The following is a 13815-nucleotide window of genomic DNA, read 5'->3' on the forward strand; positions in this document are numbered from 1 at the left end:
ATGGGACAAGGGTAAAGACAACAATAAAAACAAGATGTTTCTGAATGTAATGAGAAATGTCCTAAAGCTAAAATGAATCGTTCAGTGATCAGGAGACCTCCCTCTCCCATAAGTTTGCCTTGGAAAGTCAACGACACTAATTTGCACATCGTACTCCTTCTCATTGTGTGGAACTAAATGTGAGGTTATGTGGTTCAGACATCAACATTTCAGCAAGAACACAGAGGGACTGCACCAGGGCAAGAAATAGAAGGCATCCTCTACTCTCTGACCTGGATCCCATATTGACTTTCCTAATGTTGCAACCCTTTAATACAGTTCTCCATGTTGTGGTGACCCCCAACCATAAAATTATTTTCATTGCTACTTTATTTTTTTATTTATTTATTTTTCAGTTTAAATTTAGATTAGAAACAAGGTTGCTTCACAAGTCAGTTCCAGGTCCCTCTCCCTTTCCCTCCCCTCCTCCCGTGCCCTCCCCCCCAGCCCCCCATTATCCCCTCATTTCCCCAGGAAGGGTGAAGCCCTCCATGGGGGTGTCCATAGTCTGTCATTTCATACAGGGCAAGGCCTAGACCCTCCCCCCAAGAGTTCAGGGTGAGAGTGCATCTCACATTGTTGGATGGGAGTCCAAAGTCCTTGTGTATACTCGGGATGAGTACTGATCTACTGCCCAAGGCTCAATAGATTACCTAGGCCTCCTCACTGACACCCACATTCAGGGGGTCTTGATCACTGTAATTTTGCTACTGTTATGAATCCTAATGTAAATATCTGATGTTTCTGATGATCTTAGGTGACCCCTGTTAAAGGGGCCTTCAACCCATAAAGGGGTCCTGACCCACACTTTGAGAAATGCTGAGGTATACGACTTCTGAGTGCTGAGGAAAGTTCCTGATGTGGTGTGGGGCCAGATCAAGGCCATTAGCAGTTCCAAATTCCAAGAGCCATGGTCCCCACACAATTCAAGCCTGATATCACAGAAAGCTTACATTGACATCAGAGCACTATCTTTTAAGATTTCCTGGTTCCAAATGTCAGAATAATGTTTGAAAATTAACTTTCTGTGTATTGATAAAGCTCACTTTTCCAGTCCCTTGAGTATACAGCTCCTGTGTCTATTGGGAAGAGAGCAACCTGTGTACTAGTAGTCATGGCCCGCTAAGCTATTCCTAGAGGGTTTGAGGTTGGAAAGCCAACACCTTGGGATCTCTCCACAAATCCATGCCTTAGTTTTGAAAGACCAAGGCTGCTTCTCAGGAGCTCAAATCTGATTAATTGAATCATGATTCCAGAAGGAGATCTAGATGCCAGCAGCAGCATCCGTAAGACCTCCAGAAATAGAATTCTCCCAGGCACAGGCTGGGCAAGTGTCTGCTGCCACCAACTATAACCTTCCCCTGGCCACACAGAGCCTAAGAGTCTTGCCTTTACTGGGGATGGGACAACATTATCAAGCCCACCAAGAAAGAAAAGTCCAAGTATGCTCTTCCATCTTGTCTTCCTATTAACATACAGATGTTTAAGAGTAAGAGAAACATACCCAAGGCATGAAGCTGGATCTCTCTGACTGCAAAGGGTATATGTTTTCTAATGCCTCATGGTCTTCACCTCTCCTCATTTATATACTCCAGGGTAGCCTTGGACACCTGCCCCTTCCCATATAGGAACACTGCTGATTTCAGCAGATTCTAACTATTGCACAAGACGGTGTAACTTTCACCCCAAAACTACACCAATACTGCAGTGTGAAAGCCTGTCACTGCATGAGTTCTCAGGAGACTCTGCCTCCCACCACAGAGGGCATTATGTGGAAACAAATGCTCGCTTAGAGACTAGAAGGGAAAAACATTAAACCGCACATGTCCTGAGGCTAGCTTTTCTTAGGACAGATGTGTTACTGCCCAGAATGAAATAGCCACAGAAATTTGATGGTTTCCTTTGGGTGCTCACGTCCACAATTCAAGCCTTTGTATCCCTGTGAAGTAAGATACTTAAGCAAAAGGCAGATGACCGTTTCCTTACATGTGGCTAAATTTTGCTGTGTATTACTGCTTACTTGCGACTTTTTAAAATTTTTACTGGAGTAATTAAACATAAAATCATATTTTGAGACATAATACTGTGGATGAGTGGGTCTATCCTGCAACATCCCAAATCCTTGGACATTCAAGAACAACAAAAAAAAAAGAGAACGTCGTCGTCTTAGAAGAATAACTCAGTGGTAGAGCGGTATGGTGACCACAGAGCTCTATTCCTGGTGCCAGGAAAGAAAAGTAAAATAAAATAAAATAACAGCCTATGTGTTATCCTTAGACATAGCCACAGTCGTTCTTCATGCAAGGCAGCGCTGATGGGAACGGAGGTATCTGTGTCAGCAGTGACCTGGCCGGCAGCCACTTGCTTCTACTGCTAGACTACTGCTGACTCGGGCCTGCATGGTTAAATGGGCACACAGGCTCATAGCTGAAACTCCATGTCCTTGGAACACTCGTTTGTATTTTAGTTTTTTAAGTTTTCGTACAAGTGTAAATTCCCTTTCGTGCCTCCCCACCCTCCCTTTCCTCATCCCTCCCCCTTCCCACTTGTACTCTTTTTCCCCTAGACACTCTCACTTGTCTTTTCATTCTATATATTCATACAGGACTTTAGGTAAGTTTACAAAATCCGGGAACCACAGATAAGGGAACACACATACAATTTGTCTCTCTGAAACTGGCTCCAGTCACTCATCATACGTATCTTCAGTTATACACATTTTCCTACACCCAACATAACCTGTTTTTTTTTTCAGCTGAAAATAAATTGCATTGAGCCTATATCATATTTTCTTTAAGCAGTTTCTATCGCTGGGCACCTGAAAATCAGTTCCCTAGAACAGAGCTGCGGTAAACCCAAGGGCGCAACCTCTGCTGACCTGGGTTAACACCCAGCAGTAGTAGAGCCAGGTTTTGTAAGGTAGTTCTAGTTTTCATTTTTTGAGAACTCCCAGATGGATTTTGATAGAGGCTAGACTAGCTTTTGTTCCCACCAGCTGTGTATCAGGTTCCTATCGGTCTGCATCCTTGACAATTCATTGGTATTTGTTTTCTTATGAAAGGTTTTGTGACTGGGATAACATGGAATCACAACAAGGTTTTGATTTGCGTTTCTCTGATTAGTGTGTTAGATAGAGTCATTTGGGAAGAGAGCCTCAATTGAGGAAAAGCTTCCACCAGATCAACCTGTAGGCAAGCCTGTGGGACTTTTTTCTTGAATGAGATGGGAAAACCCAGCCCATTGTGGGTGGTATTAACCTCTAGACAGATGCTCATGGATGGCATAAAAGAACAGGCTGGTAGCCAGGCAGTGGTGGCACACTCCTTAACCCCCAGCACTAAGGAGGCAGAGGAAGGTGGATCTCTATGAGTTCGAAGACAGACTGGTTTACAGAGTAAGTTCCAGGACAGGCTACAAAGCTACAAAGATTGGTCACGGTGTTTTATCACCTCAGTAAAAACCCTAACTATGACAAGTCATATAAAGACAGTGTTCCAGGAGATGGTGGAGAAAGCAGATAAAGACACCAGGGAACCCTGGATAACTCCGCAGAATATTTCTTCCTGTATATCCTGGATGTCACAAGAGGTAGAAATACATTTTTTGTTTGTTTAAGTCATCCCATCATTTGGTCTTTGTTATAGCAGATTAGTCAAACACATAGCATGTGACTTTGAACAAAGGAAAGAAATTTGTATTCCAAGAGTTAGATAAGTAATAGGGATATTTTTTAAGATAAAAGGGTTTTGGTGATCTCAGTGGTTGAGCTTTTGCCTTCTATATGCAAGGCTTGAGCTAGACTTTACCTGAGGAGAAGGCAAGAAAAGAGAAAAATACAGAGAGGAAAGAAGGGGAGGGCAGAGAGGGGAGAAAATTTCTCTGAGCCTGGATAGTTTTTTGTTTATTTGTTAATTTGTTTGTTGTTTTGTATGGTGTGGTATGGTGTAGAGTGGTGTGCGTGGGTGCGTGCGTGCGTGCGTGCGTGCGTGCGTGCGTGTGTGTGTGTGTGTGTGTGTGTGTGTGTGTGTGTTTCCTTAGGGAAATGTAGGCGAAATTGCTGACCTTTTACATTCTCAGGTTAGTTCTGAAAAGCTCTAGAAATGTTAATTTGGCTGGATTTCTCTAAATACCACATAACATATCATTTAGCATTCAGACCACCAAACTACACAAAATTGAGGCCCTTTTTTGTATTCTCTACTTCCTACTGGGAACAGTGAGGCAGCATTAAAAAGCTGCAAGAGGTCTGAATTGTTTTGTTTTGTTTGTTTTTCGAGACAGGGTTTCTCTGCAGCTTTGGAGCCTACTGGGAACTGGCCCTGTAGACCAGGCTGGCATAATAAGCCCCAGACCTTAGCACAACCAACATCATGATGGAAGTACCATTCAGGCCTTGGAGCCCAACACATAGACAGCACCACCTGCCAAAACAAGACCAAAGACCTAATCCATCGAATCCATAGGTCTAACCTTAGTTTTTTGTTTCTGTAGTTCTGCTTCTGGGTAACTGTTCTTGCTAACTGAAGTCTGTCAATCCAGGACATGATTTCTGTGCTTCCAAGCTCACCTTGAGAAAGGCTCAGAACTGAACTCGGGTCTTGTAATCACTGGCCAGCTAATAAAGGCTTCCTATTCCCTTGAACTCATGCCTGAGCTGTTCTGTGCTGACTCACAACAGAATAATTCTTCCAAAGGTTTTAAGAGACTTGCATCTCACTTTCCTGTCTCAGTTTTTCATTTAAACAAACAGAAAAATGGCAAGACTTTTACTCACAGAGAGTCATCTTTTCATTTTACAAACTGTTTTACTAGTGTACCACAGCCACAGATCAGCAGACAACCATTTTCTGAATGACTATCATGCTCAAGACCCTGGAGAAGAAAACACAGAGTAGGTGTGTCCCAGAGCACGTATGAAGTACCCAGAGACATCATTCAATGGCTGGTGCCAGGAAGGCTCCTCTGATCACCTGTAATGTGTGATCATCCGAGATGCTCCTTTTGGTTGGTCCAGGCACTATGCCCTCTGCATCATCAAGACAGACACTTTCGGCCGGGCGTTGGTGGCGCACGCCTTTAATCCCAGCACTTGGGAGGCAGAGGCAGGCGGATCTCTGTGAGTTCGAGGCCAGCCTGGTCTACAAGAGCTAGTTCCAGGACAGCCTCCAAAGCCATAGAGAAACCATGTCCCTAAAAACCAAAAAAAAAAAAAAAAAAAAAAGAAAGACACTTTCATGGATTCAGAAGAAGGCTCGGGTTTAGAATATTCTGTGTCTCTGTAGTAAGCAACAGATTATTCAGTGGTAAACAAGTGATCCAAGCAGCAGTTCCTGAAGCAAGTATTAAGAATCCTGAAGGTTTTTCTCTTCACATAGTATGCCAGCTGAAGCTCTGACATATCCACATTTTTAAAAATGGTTGTATTGGCCGGGCGTTGGTGGTGCGAGCCTTTAATCCCAGCAGGTGGATCTCTGTGAGTTCGAGACCAGCCTGGTCTACCGAGCAAGTTCCAGGACAGCCTCAAAAACAGTACAGAGTGGATAGCTCTTTCTCTTCCTTCCCTCCCTCTTTCTTTATCCCATCCCTCCTCTCTCTCCCCCTTCATCCTATCCCCCCCCACACAGACACAGAGAGAGACATATACACACAATTGAGACAAATAGTATGAGTATATATTATAAAAAGTGTGAAAACATGCCATCATCGATTATGTGAACTACACTCTTCTGATTTGACAGACACATCCATGTTAACACAGCCTCTGCCTCCTGAGTGCTGGGATTAAAGGTGTGTCCCACCAATGCCCCACCCATCATTGCAGATTTTTAAAGGCATTTATTCAATTATTTATTTGTATGCATATGTATGTGTATTGTGTTTGTGTATTGTGTTTGTGTGCGTGCGTGTATTTTTGCTTGTGTGTCTGTATTTGTGTGTGTGTGTGTGTGTGTGTGTGTGTGTGTGTGTGTGTGTGTGTGTGTGTGTGTGTGTGTAGAGGTCAGAGTACAATTTTCAGTATTTCCAGGAGTGGGTTCTCTCCATCATGTGGGTTCTGGGGATCAAACTCAGGTATTCAGGCTCTGCGACAAGCACCTTTTCCTGCTGTGCCACCTCACCAACTCTGATCTCTGCCAGTTTTTGGCCACTGTCCTGGCTGGTTTTACGTCAGCCTGACACAAGCTAAAGTCATCTGAGAGGAGGAAACCTCAATTAAGGAACTGCCTCCATAAGATCCAGCTGTAGTGGGTTTTCTTAGTTAGTGATTGATGGGGGAGGGCCCAGTTCACTGTGGGTGGGGCCATCCTGGGTGGTCCTGGGTTCTATAAGAAAGCAGGCTGAGCCAGCCATGTTGAGCAAGCCAGTAAGCAGCACCTCTTCATACCCTTTGCATCAGCTCCTGCCTCCAGGATCCTGCCCCTGTGTGAGTTCCTGTCCTGACTTCCTTCAGTGATGAACAATGTACGGAAGTAAAAACCAAATAAATTCTTTCCTCCCCAAGTTGATTTTTGGTCATGGTATTTCAGCAGCAGTAGTAACCCTGACTAAGACAGCCACCTGTCAAAAGACATGTTTATGAGTGAAGTGAGGCTTTTCCCCCCTTTGGTAATGGTTTTGGGGGATTTTGTTTGAGATAGAGATCCTCCCATGTTGATCTGGATGACCTACCTGGTGAGTCATCTGCTGGGATCAGAAGTGTGAGCCAACATGTCCACCTTGTTTACTTGAGCTTCTCTACAGTGGCTCTCCTGAGAGTCCTGCCAAGTTATTGCTGGCCCACTCCAATCCAGAAACTACCCACATCTAGGAAAAAAACTAAAACTAAGTTGCCTAAAGCCTAAAACTGACTCCAGGGCCTGGGGATATAGCTGATGCTTGAGTGTTTGTCTAGCGCTACAAGGGCCTGGCTTCCATCCCTAGTGCCACTGAGCTGGATGTGGTGGCCCCATGCCTGTAATCCCAGCACTTGGGAGGTCAAGGTAAAGGATTAAAAACTCAAGTCACACCTGACTACATAGTGAGTCTGAGGTTGGCCTGGACTATGTGAGACTCAGCACTAAAGTAACTATTATTTAGCTAATTTAAAAAGCAAACTCCAAAGCTGAGCTCACCAGCTAACAAGCTTGGGTTCCCACTTCTAGCCCCTTTCTTTTCTCTTTTTAGACTGGTTGGAGCTGGCAAAGGTTGGAAGGACCCAGTCCTCTGGGTCCTATCAGCCTTTACTTAGGGACACTCTGCTGAGAGGCACAGTTGCCCCTAACATCATTGGGGGCTCCAATGATCCCAGCACTCTCTCAATACTCCCATAACTAAACTCATCAGCCACGGGTAGCTCCTTCTCCTCAAAGGATCAACTCCTTTATAATTCTGAATCTTGATCATTCTGATTTCTGCTCATGGTTCCCTTTACAACTTTTTGTTTGTTTGTTTGTTTGTCTCTGTTTTGTTTTTGCAATTACAAAAAGACAATAGCTGCTTCTTGCAATTGCAATCTGCATGGTACTCCAATGTCTTCATTTTTTTAATTAATTTGCCGCGTTTTTAGTTCTCCAGTAGCTAAGTAACAGATATTTGCAGTACATATAAGCACAATCAGAATGGTGTGTCCATCAGTGGCTGGATTCTAATATAGAGTCCAACTGGACCACTGTACCCATGGGTTCTGTATCTAAGCAGTCAACCAACTTCAAATATAAAACATTTTTAGGTTGCATTTTTGGGCTAGGGAGATGGCTAGCCCAAAATGTTGTCCAGCTGGAAGAGTCTCAAGAGATGAGGAGGTGGGGACAAAGATGCAGCCTCAGAGTAGGAATGGAGGCATGACTCTGCCCAGACAAGGCCCACTGAGTGATGCCCCACAGTTGTCACTAGGGTTCCCATCAGGATCCCCTACTTATGACCAGATCCCAGCACTGACAAGGAGAAGGTACTGGGTGGCATGCAGAGCTCAGCTTCCTGATCAGGCTAATTGGGGAGAATCCTGAAAGAGAGGGAATAGGGCTGAGGGGACAGAGGCAATGAGGGAGGGAATGAGGGAGACAAGAAGAAAGTTACACTCAGAACACTCCTCTTCTTTTCCATAGTTTCTGCTTCTTCAACACCTCCAGGAGTTTCCATGGAGACATGCTCCCTGTTGCCTTGAGGAGGAGCCAAGTGGAGGATGCGGCCCCTGTGTATTGGTCCCTCTGCCAATATCAGGAATGGCTGTCAGTGCTGTCTCAGGACTCATCTTGACCTCCGAGGCCTGGGCATAGAGGTGGGAGGAGTCTGTGGTCTCCAGGCAATTTTTCCAGCTCTAAAATGCTGAAAGAAAATGGCCCCCAAAGGGAGTAGCACTATTAGGAGGTGTGGCCTTGTTGGAGGAAGTATGTCACTGTGGGGGTGGGCCTTGAGGTCTCTTGCTCCAGCTTCCTTCAGTGTGAAGTCAGTTGACTTCCTGTTGCCTCTGAGTCAAGGGGTAGGGCTCTCAACTCCAGCACCATGTCTACCTGCATGCCACCATGCTCCCTGATGATCATAATAGACAGAGCCAATGAAACCGTAAGCTGCCCCCTCAATTAAATGTTTTCCTTTATAAGAGTTGCCGTGGTTGTGGTGTCTCTTCACAGCAATAAAATCCAAACTAAGACACATAGACCTGCTCCCCCCCCCCACGCCCAGTTCCTCCAAGAAGCCCACCACTGCCCTGGTACTTGGCAGTCTCCCCTCCTCCCCCCTCCTCCCCACCCTCCTCCCTTTCTCTCTTCTCACTAGTGTTCCTTGCTCAGCTCTTTAGCATCTTCTTCCATGTGGTGCTGCTCTTCAATTTGGGAAGATGGGGAACCAAGCAAGAATCTCCAGCCTTTATTGCCAAAGATTTGATTAATTAATTCATCTATTGATTACTTTCCAGTGCCCACCTGCCCACCTATGATAGCCCTCGGGCTGTGTCAGGAATAGCATCCATCATCGAATACCGAACAGCAGCTACGAGCCTTGTTCCTAGTAGGCTATCAGGAGCTCCTCCAAGTGTAATCTTCCCACCATCCCAAGGCTCTAGCCCTATTTACAGCTGGGGAAACTGAGATATCAAGGTTCCCTTGACTAAATTCTGTAGCTGGATTCTACAACATCCCCACTTTCTACTCCACCACCACTTCTGGGGAGGCAGATCAGGGAAGCAAGTATTTGCATAAAAAATCCCAACAATTGGGTAGCTGGTAGTGGAGGCACAGTTATCTTACCCAGCAGGTGAGAAGCTGTGGCCAATTCTCACCCTCTGCCTAGAGGCCCCACAAACTGTGTTCTGGGGTAAGAACTTGCCCACAGCAGGTCAGAGTGAGTAGCACAGGACACAGCAGCCTGCACCTCCTGGAAACCCTTCAGAAACCCCACCAATATGAAGGCTCTCAGGGCAGCTGGACAGAGTCCTGTGGAACTGAACGGCCTGGGTCTAGTGCTCACCCTGGCAAGTGGAAAGGGTGAGAACATCTGGCTCAGGGTTGGGCCTTTTACCTCAGTCCTCCAGGTGTGGCTGCAGGAAGCACCAGGAAGTTTCTCTTTAGGGCATTTGGGCCCTGGAGTTCCTTCACAGAAGGTGAGTGCTGAGGGTGGGATGACAGTGACAGTTTTGCTGTGCATGAGGGAGACATGGAGGGGCTGAAAGAAACTCTTGATTTCCTCCTGTGTGAACGGAAAGGGTCGTATCTCCAAGGTTAGTAGCCTCAGTGTCTCAGATGCTGCCAGGGACCACAGAGCCACCATGTAGAACATTCCTCCGTCAAAACTATTTCTTTTTTTTTTCCAAGTTAAACAATTTAGCCTGGCAGTGGTTGCACACGCCTTTAATCCCAGCACTCGGGAGGCAGAGGCAGGTGGATCTCTGTGAGTTGGAGACCAAGCCTGGTCTACTGAGTGAGTTCCAGGACAGGCTACAAAACAATACAGAGAAACTGTGTCTCGAAAAACCAAAAAAAAAAAAAAAAAGTTAAAAAATTTATAACCAAAACTTTAATCCCAAGGATTCTCACCAACACATTACAAATGACAGTATGAAAAAGAAATCTTGCAGTTTCTCAAAGGTGAGGCTCTACAATGTGCCCTTAAATTGATGGAACACTGGTATCTTAAAGCCTTCTATTTCCAAATAAAGAATGTTACAAACAGCTATGCACATGTATAGCAGTCAGTGAGGAACCTTTGTGAAAACCTTCAGAGTGTGCTTCCTACCTTGTTTGTGTGTGGGGGGGTTGTTTTGGTTTGGTTTGGGTTTTTTGAGACTGGGCTTCTCTGTGGATAGTTCTGGCTGTCCTAGGACTCACTCTGTAGACCAGGCTGTCTCCAACTCAGAGATCAGCCTGCCGAGTGCTGGGATTGAAGGAGTGCTCCACCACCCCAGCTTTGGCTTGTGCTTTTAAAGCAGCTTTTGAAGACTGCTAGTCACCTCGCCCACAGGCCCACACCTTCCCACAGCCACAACCCGGCTTCACTCAGTTCCCACCAGGTCTTTCTATGTCATCCGCATATCACACTTTAACTGCGCAGCGTCTAGGCTTATTTCAGTCTATGAGAAACTAACAGTCAATGCAAATTCTATCTCACCTAAAGGAACATTGTAAAGTAACACTTTTTTCACATGTGCTATATGATCCATCATATGATGGGGATTACATCATTATGTGTGTGTCAGTCCCAAGAGACAAAACCAATCCAAACAGCTAAAGCTTGTGTGAAGTCTCACACAAAACTTGAATTTCCTGGACATGCTCCTGTCAAAAGAAGTTGCTTCCTGTGCACCACTTCTTTTGCAAATTGGTGTTCTACTTCCTTTCATTTGACCTAGACCTGCTACGAGACATAGAGAAGGACCAGACGCCCTGTGACGTCTCTCACAGAGACAGAGACCTTTCTCTTCTCCTAGCTATAGAAACTGACCTGTTCTGGCTTCAAGGGAAGCTTCTCCTTGGAGATCTTGGTCGAGGTGGAGGACTCCTCCTATGGTAGTCATCTAAAGGGGTGATGACTCCAAGAGGGAGCGAACCACAATTTTGACATGTTTTTCAACCATTGGACAGTTCCACTCTAACACGGCAGCCACACAGTGTTCTTGCTTGCAGACAGCATCTGCTGCCTATCAGGGATCCTCAAACTCAAGGAAAACAAAGCCAGGAGGTGGGGGTTTGAGCAATCCACACACTTCGGAGCGGCCCATAATAGCCAAATTCTGTTATAATGCAGTATTTTCCTGTTATTTTCCAGATTACCTACATAAGCCTTATAGTCCAATAGACTTGAATCATGATGCATTTCGAGATCCTGGGCTCAAATAGCCAAAGCTCAAATCCTAAGGTTCCAGCATGCCCACCCACTTCCCTCCAGCTCTGCTTCCATAGATGCTCTCTCCCTTCCCTTGCATCCACAAAATGGTGGAAAACTATTTTGCAGAAAAGGAAACTGACTCCTGAGAATCCAGCCGTCAATCAGTGAAATTCACCATGCAGGGGTGAGCATGATGGAGTCTTTTCCTGAAAGGTCATAAGGCCCTGTTCTGATTCCTAAGGTGAGGACAACTCTGATTGGACAGCAGGAAGATCACAAGGACAGTCATCGTACTATACTAATCAGAAAACACTTGGTAAATGATAATGACAGCAAAATCTTAAATTTTGCTCTGGTCTGGCTTTTCTCTTCTTGCCCACTAGATGGCAGAATGAGGCCACAATAGAGGACATTTGCAAGTCTCCCAAGTTTTACCCCCTCTCTATGTTTTTGTTTGGTTCCTTCTTTTGTCTAGTGGAAAAGAAAAGTAAAGGTTGTATATACAATCACAGGGCGTTTTCTAGTACATAAATAAGACATTTTGAATGAAATACTGGTGCTGCCTTAAAGACCTTTCTGATGGTAGCATAAGCCTATAACCACAGCATTTAGGAATCTGAAGAAAGATGGTGATTACAAGACTAGCCTGAACTAAACAGCTTCAAATGCACATCTAAAAAGACCCCCACCGCCTTTTCAGTCCTTGTCTCTCTGCAGCTTCAGTACAGGCTTTATCATTTGTTGGTAAATCAACTGAGCCATCACACTAACCCAGGTGACACTCTCTTTGAGCACAGTGCTGTGCTTACAGCTTCAGCTCACTCTTTGCACAGAGACCACATACTTTTACCTTCGTGTTGTAAGGTATTTACAAACTCAGAATTCAGGGCTTAGGGTATATAGATCAGTGGATGTACAGATACCTAGCATGTGTGAAGCCCTGATTAAATCTCCCACACATAAAGGAGGAGAAAGACCAGAGGAGGAGGAGGTATTCGCAATTGATAGGGACGGCTCTTGTTTTAGTATGGTCCTAAAGGTTGCCATATGTTCATAGGTTGCCCATGTTCAGGGGGATGGCCCCACCCCCACACACATGTAAGTAGCACCAATTAGACTTGATGAGTTATAAAATAAGAAAAGAAGGAGATGAAACTGGGAGGAGCAAGTATTGGAAGGGTCTGGGGTGTAAGGGAGGATTTGAATTGGCTATGATGGAGATACTTTGCAAGCATGTATGAAATTGTCAAAGAGTAAATTTAAGATATTCAAAACAGAAAAGCCCTATAGAAACCCATTACTTTGTAAGATACTTTAAAATAAAATTTAAATTAAAAAATAAAAATATTAATATAAAGATAAGCAGTAAAATGAAATAAAAGGTATTATGCTCTTAGGCAATGCTTCCTGCTTGTTGGGGAGGTCCCATCTCTGCATTTCCTTTAGTTCTGTCAGGATATTATTGCAAACTCCATCACACATTTCCTGCGCTCTATAGAGCTATGTCAAGGCAACTTCATTGTCATCATCAATTGTGCTTACTTAAAAGCAGCTCTGTGATCTCCAAAGGTTCCTGGGATCATCTGATTATTCCCCTGGTTGGTACATGGTCATGATGTGAATGAAGAGACTGTCCTAAACTACAGTGCCCACCATCCTCCTTGACTTCTTGCATAGATGTGTCCCTACTGTCCGTTCTCCTGTGCCCAAATCCCAGCAGCAGCACATCTCTGAGTACTATGCTTTCTCCTCCTAGTCTGTTTGCTGGAAGCCCTGTTCCTTTTAAAAATAATCAAGATAGATAGACAGACAGATGCGTGCACACGTGCACATGCTTGATGTTGGAGGGTGCATGTGCCATGGTGCTCACATGGACTTTAGAGTGTTGAGTCAGTTTTCTCCATGCACCTTTACATGGGTACCAGAGATTGAACTCGTCTTTACTCAGTGAGCCACCTCACTGGCCCTTTCTACTGTTCTTCTTACTCATATAGGACTTATATAGGTACTTATATAGGACTTGCCCAGTATGGGATAATTATGCCAACAATCCCTGCAGCTGAAAAGCAGTCTAGGGTGGTGTAGGAATGAACGAACTGAGTGGTGTTCATGCATTGAAGCTTCATAAAGTGCTAACGGATTTAGGGTGTTTCTATTTCTGATGTTCCCTGAATGCCCTTGATGCACATCCTGTCCCATGTGTCTCATCTCATCACAGGGGCCAGCCTTGGCTACTGACATTCCCAGTCATGTGAACCTCTCCAAATTCTTATAGTCCTGTTTGCATTGCTCTTGGTGATGTTTCCTCAACTGGCTCGAATGGCCAAGTGTGGAACTGACCTCCGCATAAATAGATAGACAGGCAGGTAGATCTGCAAAAGGAAGGGGCTGACCCATCCTCTTGGTTTTACATGTTTATTTTCTTCCATAACTGACTCTCATTCTTCCCCTTTCCATCAGAGCCTAGAGTGGTGGTTCTCA

General features: G+C 44.9%; 1 pseudogene; it reads right to left on the bottom strand.

Annotated features, from left to right (window-relative positions):
* Positions 1–10835: 10835 nt before the first annotated feature.
* On the bottom strand, positions 10836–11322 carry LOC110341137 (annotated as a pseudogene).
* Positions 11323–13815: the final 2493 nt, after the last annotated feature.

The sequence above is a fragment of the Mesocricetus auratus genome, unplaced genomic scaffold, assembly GCF_017639785.1.
Source record: "Mesocricetus auratus isolate SY011 unplaced genomic scaffold, BCM_Maur_2.0 Super-Scaffold_100008, whole genome shotgun sequence".
NCBI lineage: Eukaryota > Metazoa > Chordata > Mammalia > Rodentia > Cricetidae > Mesocricetus > Mesocricetus auratus.